This window comes from Piliocolobus tephrosceles, chromosome 13 (genome assembly GCF_002776525.5).
Source record: "Piliocolobus tephrosceles isolate RC106 chromosome 13, ASM277652v3, whole genome shotgun sequence".
In the NCBI taxonomy this organism is placed as follows: Eukaryota; Metazoa; Chordata; class Mammalia; order Primates; family Cercopithecidae; genus Piliocolobus; species Piliocolobus tephrosceles.
In genome coordinates, this window is record NC_045446.1 from 45,385,423 (window position 1) to 45,403,713 (window position 18,291).

Consider the following 18,291-nt stretch of genomic DNA (forward strand, 5'->3'; position numbering starts at 1 on the left):
TCTTACACTGAGTCTTTCCTTCTGAACACTTTTTCTGCACTTTTCATTGTAATAAAAGGCGTTCCTGTCCAAAACCCTAAAACACTCTTTATGCTTGTTTCTTACCTGACAGTATCAAAAAGGAAGATTCCTTCTTAATCTCTCAGACTGTGTTCCCCTGAAAACCATGTTCCCTTCTATGACTGGAGGCATTACTGCAGTTGGAAGCTTGATTCTGAATAAGTGAGTTCTGCTATCTCTATATTCCATTGAATTCTCAGATACAGAGCAAAACAATGTCCCTAGAGATACTCTCTCTTCATAAAAACACTCTCACCAATTGGTTTTACGAAAAGTCCTCTCCTGTCATTTGTCCACAGCATGGTGACACGTTGGCCTTGGTTTCTAGTAAAGACAACCACGGCCCTTTCCCCTGAGAACTGGTAAGTGCTTATTTAGCTCTTCCTGGACTAATGGACCAGTGAGGAGCCCATAAATATGTCCCAGCTCCATTCTGGCCATTGGAAACCTCAATATTGGTTTCAAAGTGGAAATTGTCTTGAAAACCATTTATTATTTGCTTACAGACTCTTTCAGTTGTAGAAGAATTCTTCATACTTCCAGGTTTTGTACAAATTTTTCTGGCCGGAATTTTCAGGTAGTTAAATGGTCATTAACATGAGCAGCAAGACTGATAACATCTGACCTTTCCATGCTAATGTCAATTGTGGTATCTTGATAATAACTTACAGTTGGCACAGAATCTAATACACGCTTGACATAGATGAACCTGGAAGCATTGTGCTAAGGAAAATAAGCCAGATGCCAAAGAAGAATATTGTAAGTTCAAATTCTACCAGGTATCCAAACTAGGGAATTCGTGAACCCAGAAATTAAATTAGGAGGATTCTGGTGCTGGATGACGGAGAGAATATGTAGCCATTATTAAATGAACACAGAATTTCTGTGTGGAATAATGAAAAGTTCTTAAAAGGGACAGTGGTAACCGTTACAACTTATTGTGAATATACTTACTGACACTGATTGTACACTTAAAATGGTTAAAGTTATAAAATGTATGTTATGTAAATTTTACCACAATTAAAAACAGTTAATTATAGAAATGGGATCAGTACAAAATTCAGGACTGTTCTCCACCAGTGGTTATCCCTTCCACAGATAACTCAAGCAGACAGAAGAGATTATCAAGAGAAAATGTGACATCACAGCAATTAATCCTCACTGAGGGGAGTTGACAAGTGAAATTTGAGTCTGCAGGAGACAGTACAAAGTAGCTAGGAAAGCAGTAAAGAGGTATATAGTTTTCAATTTGTCCAACAAAATTTTTTGGTGGATCTTATCACACTGTTCACGATGTTGAATTCAGGTCCCCTAAGTCCAGATCCATTGCTCTTCCAGGCCCAGCACTCTGCTGATGCTGAATCCTTTCTGTCCACCCTCAATTTCCAAATGCTGTAGTAGGACATGGCTGTAGGTGAGGGTTTTCTAGAGGTCGGAGGAAGCAGGAAGCCAGTGTTTGCAGCCAATGCTCCATGCCAAGAGCTTTGATTTGATGTCTTTAGTTCAGACCAAGGGTTATTGGGAGAGTCCAATCAGGGAGTCTGTGATATCGATTGTACAGTGTTGGCTAAAGATGTTGTCTATCGTGAGGAATTCTGTAGAGAATTTTCACCTGGCAATTGAATCAAACAGTGTTGGTTCTCACCTGGGAAACTGCTTATCTTGCTGTCAGTGACATTTCTTTTCTTTCAACGGAAGAAAACTTCAACTTCGGGAAGGCTTAAATTCTATCGCTGAAGCCCATTCTGAACTCACCTGATCTCACACATTGCTCTACTACAGCACTTATAACAGTGTATTGAATTATTTGTCCTCACCTCTTTCTCTTCTACTGCACCCTCAGTTCTTTAAAAGCAGAGAGCATGTCTTTGAATTTCTAGTGCAACAGACTAGGTGTGGAATTTAAAAGATGCTTGGTAAACATTTTTCTCAAGCAGCTCACACCTGAAAATCACAGGGTTGTCCAGCATCTTGCAGAGGCTGGCTCAGTCACCAAGTCTCACTGGAACTCCTATAGGCACCTTCCACTTAACAGAGTGTCCTCTGCAGTTGGTCGTTCTGAGAATAGCTGTTCCCTTTTATTGCAGGTCTGCTCACTGCCTCTGGGAAGAAGAATGGAGGAGATCTGGGAGTCTGCTCATGAGCTGCCTTCTTTCCAAAGTCAATGATTTCATTCCCTCTCAGGTACATATCAAGGAAGAGCACGCAGGACATCCAGGAGTGTTCTCCAGAAAGTAAGAAATGATATGAAAATCTCTCATGGCACCTTTTGGGAGCTGCCATTCATGACTATATTTTAGGCATGAATTCAACAAACATTGAATCGTAATTCATCAGGCACTGTGCTAATTCTACATGAAAGCAAACACCTTTCTTTTTTTTATTTTTATTTTTTTTATTATACTTTAAGTTCTAGGGTACATGTGCATAACGTGCAGGTTTGTTACATTTGTATACTTGTGCCATGTTGGTGTGCTGCACCCATCAACTCGTCAGCTCCCATCAATTCATCACTTATATCATGTATAACTCCCCAGTGCAATCCCTCCCCGCTCCCCCCTCCCCATGCTAGGCCCCAGTGTGTGATGTTCCCCTTCCCGAGTCCAAGTGATCTCATTGTTCAGTTCCCACCTATGAGTGAGAACATGCGGGCAAACACCTTTCAAATAAGCCTCTCACTAATACATTCTATGTCTATAACCAATCCTTTCACCTTCGTGAAAAAAATACATTGATTGATTCCAAGCAAATGCTGAGTCTTCAGGGCAATTCACTGATGCTCTAGTATACCTGGGCTCAAGGACACTGAGTCATCAACTTCACAAGAACCAATTGGATCTGTTTCTTGTCCTGCTTTTGCCAATTAGGTTTGTCAATATAATTTCCTAATTTATCAAAATACAGCACAAGTTAATGAAACAAGAGTATGAAAGAAGAATTGTGGTTTCCATAAAACTAATGTGAATGCTTAAATGGACAAGAAAAGCAGGTTCCAAAATTATTATTTAGTAGCTGTGAGTCTTCCAACTCTACAAGATTAAACAAAAATGAAAAATATTGAAAAATATTTTTAGACAGAATCCTATGCATCTGATGCTAAGGTCTACACTTAAACTAATCCAAACTGCAAATCACAGAGAATGATTGATAGATATGCTTTCAGCAAGACAGAGTAGAAGTCTATTTGCTGAAACCTACACAAAGGAATGTTCTTTAGTCTATTTCTATTATACTGAACAAATTATAGGTAAAAATGAAATATTCATGTTACAAATGTATCATTTTTTATAAATACTGATTAACAGACATTTCCAATTAACCTATCCACTTCTATTCCTGAATACATTATGACTGGACTTTTCATAGCAATATCTCCCACTTATTCTACTATTGTTTAAATACATACTGAGCATCTTCTACTCTCTGGCTTGCATGCCAGATGCTTGGGAGTCAAAGTAAACACACCCACATTCATAGAGCACACAACATGTGAAGGAAGGACACTAGTGCAGGAAAGACTGCCTCCCAATGTGACACATGCTATCCAAGCATTGTATTTGTGGCTCAAGGGTTCTCACAGGAGAGGATATCTAAAAATTCCAACCTATCTTGCTGCCATCCTGAAGATGAGTGTCACCCCCAAGCACCCAGCTGAAGCAGGACAACATGATTTTAATAAATTAGAGAATATTCACCAGGTGGCTGCCCATGCAAGACAACAATCTCCGCAGCAGTTTTGTAATTAATGACATCACAGAACGAATAGGCTGAATCTTACAACAGCCCTCAGTCGATAGTCCAACATCACACCAACATACAATTCCTGAAAAGATTTTCAAGAGACCCTGCAGTTGCTTAGGCCACAGGCATTGCAGAACTACCTACTACCATTACCCTGTGTTCCAGCAGAAGAAACCCTTGCCTCCAGGCAAACCCAATTCAGCATCTGGAAATCCCAGGATAGGTAGGGAAGCAGGATGCACAAGTGCTAGAATGGGAAGAACACTCACCTGATTTCAGGGATTTGGGATTCTTAAGCTGACTGCATGGCTGACATGGGTCACATGCTCATTCCAGGCAAGCCAAGCAGATAGTGAGGTTATGGGATTGCCCCAGTCTGAAACTGTGCCATTTGTGCATTTGCGTTCAGGTATCTCTTTTAAGAACATGTGGGTAAAGTGTGACTTTACCATAACCATGGACTGAAGAAAACTAGTGTTGTGATCCAGACCACTTGAGCAATTTACCTCTCTACACAGTGACTATAATCACAGTAAGCGTGTGTTCTTCTCATCTATGCGGCAGTGACCTAGAATCCGAAGACACTGCTCTGATGCCTGTTCTGTATGATGGTGTGGAATCCAGTTGGGCACCATTATTGTCAATGTACTAATGCTCACTATAGATATAGATGGCATTTGTTTGCTCTTATCTAGCTGTGACAGCAGAGTATGGAAAAAGAAATCTCAATGCTCATGCCCGTCATATTGGTCCAATTGTTCTGAAACCTTGCAGGATGCAAACACAAGGAAGGAGAGTAGAGACAGAGCAGATTTTATTTCTAAGTGTGTATGTAGAAGTGAGTAGATCATGGAAGGCTTCGTGTAATAGGTAGAATTTTAACTGATGACTACAATTGACCCGGCACTCTTATTATAATTATACCCTAGTAAATTTTGCCAGTTACCTAAATTTTTGTACTGGGCAAGGAGAGGTAAATAAAATCTGGACAGATGGAAATGGGACAAGAGATCATTGGCAGGGACACTGTTAATAAAAGCATAGAGTTTTTGGGGAATGGTGAATAATTCATACATGAGTTTTATTCCTCGTGTCACCCCATGTATTTGGTCATGGTGGCAAGATCCCTCTTAAATAGAATCACAAGACTGGAGTGCTCTGAATAATGAGCATTAATTTTTGTGGCCTTGAAGTGATAGGGGTTGGTGTTAGTTTTGTGATATTCATAGCGGTGAGCTCTATAATAATGTAAAGTCCAGAGAGGGCCAGGCAGGTCAGCCCAACAGGACAAATCACAAAGTCAATGCCCTGCTCCCCTTATCCTCCTCACAGTGATATGTCTAGCCCTCCAAGGTCAGAAGACATTGATTAAAAAACAAAACACAAAACAAACAAAAAAAAAAAAAAAAAGCAAGGAAAAGTGGGGGGTTTAAGGGAGAAGAGAGAAGCAATGGAATGCAGCCCCTTCTCTGGAAATTCAACATTGTAATTGTCACATAAAAATTCAAACCCAAACTTTGCATAGCCTTGATATGGAGGCCCAGAAATTTCTATTCAAATTCTGTGTCACCTAGCATCTCTTTGTAATGTAATATCTATAGTGACTTGACATTTAGTTTAATAATCCTGTTTTAACATCCTGGTACACAAGTGACAGAATAATACATATGAACTTCAGACGTTCTGAAGTTGAAGAAAGTTATTATTTCCATTCCAGGTGTGCAGGCACCCTTGCCTTCTTATCAAAGACGTGTACAATTATTGCTGAGAGTAGAGATGCATGATTCAGCCTTAAGTTGTGTCTGTAAAAGTGTATGTATTCATTTTAAAAGTTAATGGAAACAAATATGTTAAAAATTTAGTATGTGCTTAATTTTGTGGAAGGTGTCTGTTAATGCTTACTACATTATCTTCTAGCCTATGTGCCTGGTTTACAAACTTCCTTCCAGCATACCCCATGTCCTCATTCTTGGTGACTTCAATATCCATGGAGATAAGTCCATAAAACTTAAAAATAAGGACTTTGTTTTTAAGTTTTCATTCAGAATTAATTGTGGACTATGAAGAAGTTACAAAAACAGTACAAAGAGTTCCTGTATACCCATCACCCAATCTACAGCAATACTTGCATGTTGAATAAATGTATTGTCAAAACTAGGAAATTGACATTGATACCATCTAATTATCTACACTTATCAAATTTCAGCAAATATCTACAGTACCATCTTACTAAATTTTAGCAGTATTTGCATGCACTCGTTTTTGGAGTGAGATATTCCTCTATGTTTCATTCCATAACATTTTGTCACAGGTGTAGATTCACAACAACAATCACATTGAATTTAAAAGAGTTTCTTCACCACAAAGATTTCCCTTGAGCTCCTTCTACTGTCACACCCACAGTATGCTTCTTCCCAAATTCCTCTGATGACTGATCTATTCTTCATCTCTATAATTTCCTCATTTCAAAAATGTTACATAAATGGAATCATATAGTATCTAATCTTTTGACTTTCGCTTTTTTCATATAGCATAATGTCCTCAGGATCCACCCAACTTTTTGCAGGTATCAATAGCTTATTGCTGACTTCTTTTATACTACTGAGTAGTGTTCCATTGTATGGATGTACTATGCTTTGTTTCACTATTCACACGTGGAAAGACATTGCTGTTTTTTCTAACGTGGCATTTATAAATAAAGCAGCTACACACATATGTGCACAGACTTTTTTATTTTACTTTAAGTTCTGGGATACATGTGCATAATCCACAGGTTTCTAACATAGGTATACATCTGCCATGGTGGTTTGCTGCACCTATCAACCCGTCATCTAGGTTTTAAGCCCCACGTGCATTAGGTATTTGTCGTAATGCTCTCCCTCCCCTTCCTGCCCGCCGCCCGACAGGCCCCTGTGTATAAAGTTCCCCTCCCTGTGTTCAACCGTTCTCATTTTTCAACTCCCAATTATGATTGAGAACATACGTTGTTTGGTTTTCTATTCCTGTGTTAGTTTGCTGAGAATGATGGCCTCCAGCTTCATCCATCTCCCTGCTAAGGACATGAATTCATTCTTTCTTATGACTTCATAGTATTCCATAGTGTATATGTGTATATGTGCCACATTTTCTTTATCCAGTGTATCATTGATGGGCATTTGGGTTGATTTCAAGTCTTTGCTATTGTAAAAATAGTGCTGCAGTAAATATACATGTGCATGTGTCTTTATACTAGAATGATTTATAATCCTTTGGCTATATATCCAGTAATGGGATTGCTGGGTCAAGTGGTATTTCTGGTTCTACATCCTTGAGAAATCTCCTCACTGTCTTCCACAATGGTTGAACTAATTTACACACCTACCAACAGTGTGAAAGCATTCCTATTTCTCTCCACAGCCTCTCCAGCGTCTGTTGTTTCCTAACTTAAATTACCATTCTGACTGACATGAGATGGTGTCTCATTGTGATTTTGATTTGCATTTCTCTAATGATCAGTGATGATGAGCTTGTTTTCATATATTTGTTGCGTGCATAAATGTCTTCTTTTGAAAAGTGTCTGTTCACATCCTTCACCCACTTTTTGATGTGGTTGTTTTCCTCTTTTAAATTTGTCTAACTTCCTTGTAAATTATGGATATTAGACCTTTGTCAGATGGTGAGATTGCAAAAATTTTCTACCATTCTGTAGGTTGCCTGTTCACTCTGATGATAGTTTCTTTTGCTGTGCAGAAGCTCTTTAGATTAATTAGATCCCATTTGTCAATTTTGGCTTTTGTTGCAATTGCTCTTGGTGTTTTCATCATGAATTTGTTGCCCATGCCTATGTCCTGAATGCTATTGCCTAGATTTTCTTCTAGAGTTTTTATGGTTTTGACCTTTACATTTAAGTGTTTAATCCATTTTCAGTTAACTTTTGTATATGGTGTAAGGAAGGGGTACAGTTTCTGTTTTCTGCATATAGCTAGCAAGTTATCCCAGCACCACTTATTAAATATGGAATCCTTTCAACATGCTTATTTTTGTCAGGTTTGTCGAAGATCAGATGGTTGTAGATGTGTGGTGTTATTTCTGAGGTCTCTGTTCTGTTCCACTGGTCTCTATATCTGTTTTGGTAACAGTATCATGCTGTTTTGGTTACTGTAGACTTGTGATATAGTTTGAAGTCAGGTAGCGTGATGCCTCCAGCTTTGTTCCTTTTGCTTAGAATTGTCTTGACTATACAGGCTCTTTTTTGGTTTTAAATGAAATTTAAAGTAGTTTTTTTCTAATTCTGCATAGAAAATCAATGGTAGCTTGATGGGAATAGTACTGAAACTATAAATTACTTTGGGTAGTATGACCATTTTCACAATACTGATTCTTCATATCCATGAGAATGGAATTTTTTTGCATTTGTTTGTGTTCTTATTTCCTTTAGCAGTAGTTTTTGGTTCTCCTTAAAGAGATCTTTCACATCCCTTGTACATTGTATTCCTAGGCCTTTTATTTTCTTTGTAGCAATTGTGAGTGGGAGTTTACCCATGACTTGGCTCTCTGCTTGTCTATTATTGGTGTATAGAAATGCTTGTAATTGTGGCCGGGTGCGGTGGCTCACGCCTGTAATCCCAGCACTTTGGGAGGCCGAGACAGGCGGATCACGAGGTCAGGAGATCGAGACCATCCTGGCTAACACGGTGAAACCCCATCTCTACTAAAATACAAAAAAAATTAGCCAGGCATGGTGGCAGGTGCCTGTAGTCCCAGCTACTCCAGAGGCTGAGGCAGAATGGCGTGAACACGGGAGGGGGAGCTTGCAGTGAGCTGAGATCATGCCACTGCACTCCAGTCTGGGCGACAGAGTGAGACTCCGTCTCAATAAAACAAAAAAAAAGGAAATGTTTGTAATTTTTACACATTGACTTTGTATCCTAAGACTTTGCTGAAGTTGCTTATCAGCTTAAGGTTTTGTGGCTGAGACTATGGGGTTTTCTAAATATACAATCATGTCATCTGCAAACAGAGACAATTTGACTTCCTGTCTTCCTATTTGAATAACCTTCATTTGTTTCTCTTGCCTGATTTCCCTGGCCAGAACTTCCAATGCTATGTTGAATATGAGTGGTGAGACAGGGCATTTTTGTCGTTTCTGGTTTTTAAAGGAAGTGTTTCCAGTTTTTGCCATTCAGTATCATTGGCTATGTGTTTGTCATAAATACTTCTTATTATTTTGAGATATGTTCCATCAATACCTAGTTGATTGAGAGTTTTTAACATGAAGGGATGTAGAATTTTATCAAAGGCTTTTTCTGCATCTATTGAGATAATCACGTGGTGTTTGTTATTGGTTCTGTTTATGTGATGGATTACACTTGTTGATTTGTGTATGTTGAACCAGTCTTGCATCACAGGGATGAAGCCAACTTGGCCATGATGGATAAGCTTTTTATGTGCTGCTGGATTCAGTTTGCCATTATTTTATTGAGGATTTTTGCACTGATGTTTCTCAAGGACATTGGCCTGAAATTTTCTTTTTTTATTGTGTCTCTGCCAGGTTTTGGTATCAGGATGAGGCTGACCTTATAAAATGAGTTAGGGAGGAGTCCCTCTTTTTCTATTGTTTGGAATAGTTTCAGAAGGAACAGTACCAGCTCCTTTTGTACCTCTGGTAGAATTTGTCTATCCATCTCTCTGGTCTTGGGGTTTTTTTCATTGGTGTGTTGTTAATTAGTGCCTCAATTTCAGAACTTGTTATTGGTCTATTCAGGGATTCAACTTCTTCCTGGTTTAGTCTTGGGAGGATGTATGTGTCCAAGAATTTATCCATTTCTTCTAGATTTTCTAGTTTATTTGCTTTGAGGTGTTTATAGTATTCTGTGATGGTGGTTTGTATTTCTGTGGGATCAGTGGTGATATCCCCTCTATCATTTTATTGTGTCTATTTGATCTTCTCTCTTTTCTTCTTTCCTAGTCTAGCTAGTGGTCTATCTATCTTGTTAATGTTTTCAAAAAAACATTATGGCTATGGCTAGCTCCCAGATTCACTGATTTTTTTGAAGGGTTTTTGGTGTCTCTATCTCCTTCAGTTTTGCTCTGATCTTAGTTATTTCTTGTCTTCTGCTAGCTTTTGAATTTGCTTGCTCTTGTTTCTCTAGTTTTTAAAATTGTGATGTTAGGGTGTTGATTTCAAGCTTTTTTAGTTTCTGATGTAGACATTTGGTGCTATAAATTTCCCTCTTAACACTGCTTTAGCTGTGTCCCAGAGATTCTGGTACATTGTCTCTTTGTTCTTACTGGTTTCAAAGAACTTCTTTATCAGCTGTGTCCCAGAGAATCTGGTACATTGCTTTAGCTGTGTCCCAGAGATTCTGATATGTTGTCTCTTTGTTCTCATTGGTTTCAAAGAACTTCTTTATTTGTGCCTTCATTTTTTTATTTACCCAGTAATCATTCAGGAGCACCTTGTTCTATTTCTTTGTAGTTGTGCAGTTTTGAGTGAGTTTCTTAATCCTGAGTTCTAATTTGAATACACTGTGGTTGGAGAGATTGTTTATTACAATTTCCAATATTTTGTGTTTGCTGAGAAGTGTTTTACTTCCAATTAGGTGTTCAATTTTAGAATAAGTGCTATGTGGTGCCGAGAAGAATGTGTATTCTGTGATTTGGAGTGGAGAGTTCTGTCGATGTCTATTAGGTTCACTTGGTCCAGAGCTGAGTTCAAGTCCGGAATATACTTGTTAATTTTCTGTCTTGTTGATCTATCTAATATTGACAGTGGGGTGTAAAAGTCTCCTGCTATTATTGTGTGGGAGTCTAAGTCTCTTTGTAAGTCTGTAAGAACTTGTTTTATGAGTATGGGTGTATGGGTGCTCCTGTACTGGGTGCATATATATTTAGGATAGTTAACTCTTCTTGTTGCATTGATCCCTTTACCATTATGTAATGCCCTTCTTTGCTTTTTTTCCTGTGGTTTTTAGCCTGTTTTATTAGGGAGTAGGATTGTAACCACTGCTTTTTTTTTTTTTTTTTTTTTTTTTTTGCTTTCCATTTGCTTGGTAAATATTCCTCCATTCCTTTATTTTGAACCTAAGTGGCTTTGCATGTGAGATGGGTCTCCTGAATACAGCACACCTATGGGTCTGGACTCTTTATCTGATTTGCCCATCCTATCTCTTAATTGGAGCATTTAGCCCATTTACATTTAACGCTAATATTGTTATGTGTGAATTTGATCCTGTCCTCATGATGCTAGCTGGGTATTTTGCACATTAGTTGATTCAGTTTCTTCATAGTGTCATTGGTCTTCATATTTTGATGTGTTTTTGTAGTGGCTGGTACCAGTTTTTTATTTCCGTATTTAGTGTTTCCTTCAGGAGCTCTTGTAAGGCAGGCCTGGGGGTGACAAAATCCCTCAGCATTTGCCTGTCAGGAAAAGATTTTATGTCTCCTTTGTTTATGGAGCTTAGTTTGGCTGGATATGAAACTCTGGGTTGAAAATACTTGTTTTTAAGAATGTTGAATATTGGCCCCCATTCTCTTCTGGCTGGTAGGGTTTCTACAGAGAGATCTACTGTTATTCTGATGAGCTTCTGTTTAAGATAGCCTAACCTTTCTCTCTGGCTGCCCTTAATATTTTTTACTTCATTTTAACTTTGGAGAATCTGACAATTATGTGTCTTGGGGTTACCCTTCTCAAGGAGTAGCTTAGTGGTGTTCTCTCTATTTCCTGAATTTGAATGTTGGCCTGTCTTGCTAGGATGGTGAAGTTCTCCTGAATAATATCCTGTAGGGTGTTTTCCAACTTTGTTCCATTCTCCTCGTCACTTTCAGTTGCACCAATCAATCATAGGTTTGGTCACACAGTCCCATATTTCTTAGAGGTTTTGTTTGTTCCTTTTCATTCTTTTTTCTCTAATCTAGTCTTCACACCTTATTTCAGTAAGTTGATCTTTAATCTCTGATATTCTTTCTTCTGCTTGATTGATTCAGCTGTTGATACATGTGCATACTTCGCAAAATCCTTGTGCTGTGTTTTTCATCAGGTCACTTATGTTCCTCTCTGTACTGGTTATTCTAGTTAGCAGTTCCTGTAACCTTTTATCAAGGTTCTTAGCTTTCTTGCATTGGGTTAGAATATGCTCCTTTAGCTCAAAGGAGTTTGTTATTACCAACCTTCTGAAGCCTACTTCCGTCAATTTGTCAGTCTCATTCTCCATGCAGTTTTGTGCCTTTGCTGGAGAGGAGTTGATAACATTTGGAGGAGAAAAGGCATTCTGGTTTTTGGAATTTTAAGGGGTTTTGCACTGCTCGTTCCTCATCTTTGTGGATTTATCTACATTTGATCTTTAAGGCTGATAACCTTTGGATGGGGTTTTTGTGTGGGGGTCTTTTTAGTTACTGTTTTCTGTTTGTTAGTTTTTCTTCTAACAGTCAGGCCCCTCTTTTGCAGGTCTGCTGCAGTTTGCTGGAGGTTCAATCCAGACCCTGTTCACCTGGGTACCACCAGTGGAGGCTGCAGAACAGCAAAGATGGCTGCCTGATCCTTTCTTTGGAAGCTTCATTCCAGAGGGTCACTGGCCCAATGCAACCAGAGCTCTCCTGTATGAGGTGTCTGTCAACCCCGTTAGGAGCTCTTTTCCAATCGGGAGGCACAGGGGTCAGGGACCGACTTGAGGAGACAGTCTGTCCCTTAGCAGAGCTGTTGCACTGTGCTGGGAGAACCCCCCTTGTCAGCATTAGCTGCTCTCTTCAGAGGCAGCAGACAGGAAAGATTAAATCTATTGAAGCTGTCCCTTCCCACAAGTTCTCTGTCCCAGGGAGATGAGAGTGTTATCTGGAAGCCCCTGACTGGGCCTGCTGCCTTTCCTTCAGAGATGTCCTGCCCAGTGAGAAGGAATCTAGAGAAGTAGTCTGGCCACAGCTGCTTAGCTGCACTGTGGTGAATTCTGCCCAGTCCAAATCTCCCAGCCTCCTTAGCACTGTCAGGGGAAAACCACCTACTAAAGCCTCAGGAATGGCAGATGACCCTCTTTTTATCAAGCTCCATCATCTCAGGTTGACTTCAGACTGCTGTGCTGGCAGTGAGAATTTCAAGCCTGTTGAGTGAGACCATTTGGCTCCTTGGCTTCAGCCCCCTTTCAAGGGCAGTGAACTGTTCTGTCTCACTGGGGTTCCAGGCACCACTGGGGTATGAAAAAACTCCTGTAGCTAGGTCAGTCTCTGCCCAAATAGCTGCCCAATATTTTGCTTTAAACCAAGAGCCCTGGTCGTGTAGGTGTATGAGGGAATCTCCTGATCTGCAGATTGCAAATACCATGGGAAAAGTGTAGTACCCAAGCTGGGGAGCACAGTTCCTAACAACTTCCCTTGGTTGGGGAGGGATGTCCCCTGGCTTCTTGCACTCCCCACATGAAGCAACGCCCCACCCTGCTTCTCCTTGCTCTCCATGGGTTGTACACACTGCCTAAAAAGTCTCAATCAGATGAACTGGGTACCTCAGTTGGAAATGCAGACATCACCATCCTTCTGCATTGGTCTGGCTGGGAGCTGCAGACTAGAGCTGTGTTTATTCAGCCATCTTGGCCTCTCTCCTGTACAGATTTTTAAGTGAACATAGTTTCCCAGTTTCTAGGAAAAATTTTTCAGTTTCTAGGATACACTGGATTGCTGGGTTGTATGAAAATGCAAGAGGATTTCCCAGAGTAGTTCTTCTATTGTACTTTTTCACTGGTAGTGTATGAGACATCCAATTCCTTCAAACATCAGCCAGTATTTGAAACTATCAGTATTTTATACTTAGCCATATTGAGAGGGTAGAGTGGTATCTCATTGTAATTTTTATTTATCGCCCTAAACATTAGTGATGTGGAGCATCTTTTTATGTGTTTATTTGTCATGCATATATCTCCTTGCTGAAGTATCAGTTCGTCTTTTGCCCTGCTTGAATCCAGCTCTCCACTAACTCCATGCCTGTTCCCACAGAACAGAGTGTGGCTGGAGCAGAACACACAACCATGCCTAGCAGTTTCACTGTACATTTATGACCTTGAACCTGAAATGTTCACTTATATCTCCTGAACAGTCATGTGACATTTCCATAATTGCCTCTCACTTTCCAAAGGAAAATCTTCATGCCCCTCTTCTCTCCCGAAACCGCCTACTCCTCATTTTTTAAAAAATCATTCTCCGATGATGCTTCTCTGAGAATTACTCGATCTCCCCAGAGCGAACCTACCTGCCCATCTGCTTCTGAGCACATCTCTCTGCATTTTCTGTCATGCCAGGAAATGGGCTCTGCAAATTCCGGTTTGAAACTACCCTTTCCATTTGTGCAGTTTCCCCTGTTACCTCCTGAGAAACATTTTATGGCATTATTGCCTCTGCCTTCTACATCATCAATGTTTCTTTCTCTAATGAATCCTTCCACTGCAATTGAAACACCCCATCCTATTGTGGGCTTAAAACACCATCCAAGCCCACATTCCTCTCCATCCACAGCCTGATTTCTCTACAATCCTTTAGAAAGAAATATATATATCTTCCAAAGAGTTTTCTGTACTCATTATCTTCATGTCCTCACTCTTCCTCATATCTTCTCATACCTCTATCTGTGTCTTTTAGCTAGATCATTAAATTTAACTTTTTGCTTGATAATATATTTGTGACAGTAATAAAGTCAGAACTTTCAAAAATAATCTTTAAATACACACACTGCAAGCTGTCATTCCCATGTTAGGTCCTCAGGCATCCTTGCCTTGTTAACAAAGACATGTCATATTATACTTAATAATAATTTTGTATTAATTCACAAATATTTAATGATAAAACAACTACATATTTTTATCATACAATATATACACTTGTCTGCATTCTTTTTAAAAAATCTAACAAATTCTGGAGGGCCTTTTATATTAGGTTTGTTGTTCTTTCTGTGTAGCTACAGAGTATTCTACTGCACAGATAGACCATAATTTATACAGTATTGATGGCTATTTTGGCTGTTACCAGTCTTTTACTGTAAATAACACTGTATTTATTAACTTAGTACATAGATCTTTTGAACACGCACAAATGCATCTCCAAGATAAATTCCTAGATGAGTAATTACAGAGAAAAAAAGAATGATACTTTATAGATGCTTACACGAGCTGAAAATTGCCTTCACTGTAAGTTCTAAACAACTGTATCCTCAGCAGAAATGGGTGAGGGTGCCTGGTCCCACTCTATGCCCACAGTGTATGCTATAAAACTTAATGGTTTTTTAGATTTTGGTAAGTAAAATAAAACTCTAATTTCAATTGGCATGTCTTTTATTATGAGTTGCATTTCTCCTCTTTCTATATGTTTAGGAGCCATTTTTATTTTCTAGAAGTTGTGAATCATAACAAAGTTATTTTCTTATTAGCTTTTTGAATTTTGAATTATTAGTATCATTTTAGAAAAATTTGTCTCAACCGAGAAAATTTGTACTTTGACCATAACACACATTACCAAATATCTCCCCATTTATTTATTTTATTCCATTTGTTAATTAATTTTTTGAGACTGAGTCTCCATCACCCAGGCTGGAGTGCAGAGGTGCATTCTTGGCTCACTGCAACTTTCCTCTACTGGGTTCAATTGATTCTCTTACTCATCCTCTCCAGTAGTTGGGATTACAGGCCTGTGCCACCACACCCAACAACTTTTTGTATTTTTAGTAAAGCCTAGGTTTCCATGTTGGCCAGGCTGGTTTCATACTCCTGACCTCAGGTGATCTGCCCGCCTCAGCCTCCCAAAGTGCTGGGATTACAGGGGTGAGCCATCACGCCCGGCCACAGTTTATTTATATTTTGATTATGATGGTTCATGTCTTGCTAAAAATAGCTTTTTTTGTTTTGTTTCGTTTTTGTTTTTTTGAGACAAGGTCAGGCTTTATCAGCCAGGCGGGAGTGCAGTGGTATGATGTTGGTTCACTGTAATCTCCGCAGCCTGGGCTCAAGCCGTCCTCCCACCACAGTGTCCCGAGTAGTTGGGACTACAGACATGCACCACCACGCCTGGCTAATTTTTGCATTTTTTGTAGAGATGGGTTTCACCATGTTGCCTAGGATGGTCTCAAACTTGTGAGTTCAAGCAGTCCATTCACCTTGGCCTCCCAAAGTGCTGGGACTATATGAGTGGACCATCACAGCTGGTGTTCTTTTTGTCTTTATTAATATATATGAGTGGGCCATCACAGCTGGCATTCTTTTTGTCTTTACTAATATTGTCTTTAATATCTTCTGTTTTCTATTCTATAATTGAAAGTCTTTTTCTACTTTGATTTGAAAACTATTTGGCTATGGCTCCTCCAGGTAATTGTATTTTCATTATAAAATTTTAGGTACTGTATTCGGATTTATCCTCAAAACATATGTAAAGTATGTTTCCACCTTTATTCATTTCACACAGAAACTCAGTTGTCCCAATCCCATTCATTCAATAGTGCCTGTTTTACATACTACTTTGATATACAACCTTTATCATATATAGGCATACATTGAAGATATTGGAAGTCTGCTTAAACCAATGCAATAAAGTAAATATTACAATAAAGTAAATCATATGAATTTTTGGTGTCCTGGTACATGTAAAAGTTATGCTTACACTATACTGTAGTCTATTGAGTGTGCAATGGCATTATGTCTAAAGCAATCTACATGCGTTACTTAAAAAATACTTTTTTTACTAGGAAATCGTAACCATTATCAGAACCTTTATCAGCCAAATGCTTTGCTGCTGGAGGGTCTTGCTTGATATTGATGACTGCTGAGGTGGCTGCTGAAGGTAAAGTATGCTGTGCCAGTATCTTAAAACAAGGCAACAGTGAAGTTTGCCACGTTGATTGACTCATCCTTTTATGAAAGATTTTAATGTAGCATGCAATGCTGTTTGATAGCATTTTACACACAGTAGAACTTCTTTTAAAATGGAAGTCAGTCCTCTCAAACCTTGCCACTGTTTTTATCAAGGAAGTTGAACAACATGGAATGTGATGGGAGAGGCTTATATATATTGGATATGGGACAGAGGCCAAGAATCATCTCAGGTAGGGTTTGTGTCTCCAATACCTCTGGCTGCTGAATATCATACCATATAGATGGACAAACAACTTAGTGCCCTGAGTGTGGGTAACAGATGTTCTCCTTTTCCTCCATTTCCTTTTTGGGCCAATCAGGGCAGTAGCAGCTTGTCCTCTATTCAGGAGATGCCTACAGGAGCTGGACTCAAAGCTGGTGGTCAATCCAGACTTATGAAGATGCTGAACAGACTTGTTATTTCCTATATGAGGACTATGGACAATATTGACTGATGCCAAGCAAATGCTGAGTCTTCATGGCCATTCACGGATGCTCTAGTACACCTGGGCTCAAGGGCACTGAGTCATCACAATCGCAAGGACCAATTGAATCTGTTTCTTGTCCTGCTTTTGCCAATTAGGCTTGTGAATATAATTTCCTAATTTATCAAAATACAGCACAGATCAATGAAAAACTAGTGTGTAAGAAGAATTGCAGTTTCCATAAAAACTAATGTGAATGCTCCAATGGAAAATAAAAGCAGGTTCCAAAATTATTGTTAGGTTACTAGGTGTGAGTCTTCCAACTCTACAAGATTAAACAAAAATGAGCAATATTGAACAATTTCCTAAGACAGAATGCTCTGCATCTGATGCTAAGATCTACACTTAAACTAATCCAAACTGCAAATTATAGACAATGATTGATAGGTATGCTTTCAGCCAGGCAGTAGAATTCTATTTGCTGAACCCTACACAAAGGATTGTTCTACAGTCTAGTTCTATTATAGTGAATGAATTCTAGGTAAAATTGAAATATTCACGTTACAAATGTATCCTTTTTTATAAATACTGGTTAACAGACATTTTCAATTCATCTGTCTACTTACACTCCTGAATATATCATTAAGTGGGCTTTTCATAGCAATATCTCTCATTTATTCTACTGTTTGTTATATAAATATATACTGAACATCTTCTATTCTCTAGCTTGCATGCCAGATACTTAGGAGTCAAAGTAAACATACCCACATTCCCAGAGCTCACAGCCTGTGAAGGAAGGACACTAGTGCAGGAAAGACTGCCTCCCAATGTGACACATGCTATCCAAGCATTGTGTTTGTGGTTCAAGGGTGCTCAGAGGAGAGGGTATCTAAAAATTCCAAGTTATCTTGCTGCCATCCTGAAGAGGAATGCCACCCCCAAGCACCCAGCTGAAGCAGAACAATATGATTTTAATAAATTAGAGAATATTCACGCCAGGCGTGGTGGCTCACGCCTGTAATCATAGCACTTTGGGAGGCCGAGGGGGGCAGATCACGATGTCAGGAGATCGAGACCATCCTGGCTAACATGATGAAACCCCGTCTCTACTAAAACTACAAAAAATTAGCTGGGCATGGTGGTGGGCGCCTGTAGTCCCAGCTACTTGGGAGGCTGAGGCAGGAGAATGGCATGAACCCGGGAGGTGGAGC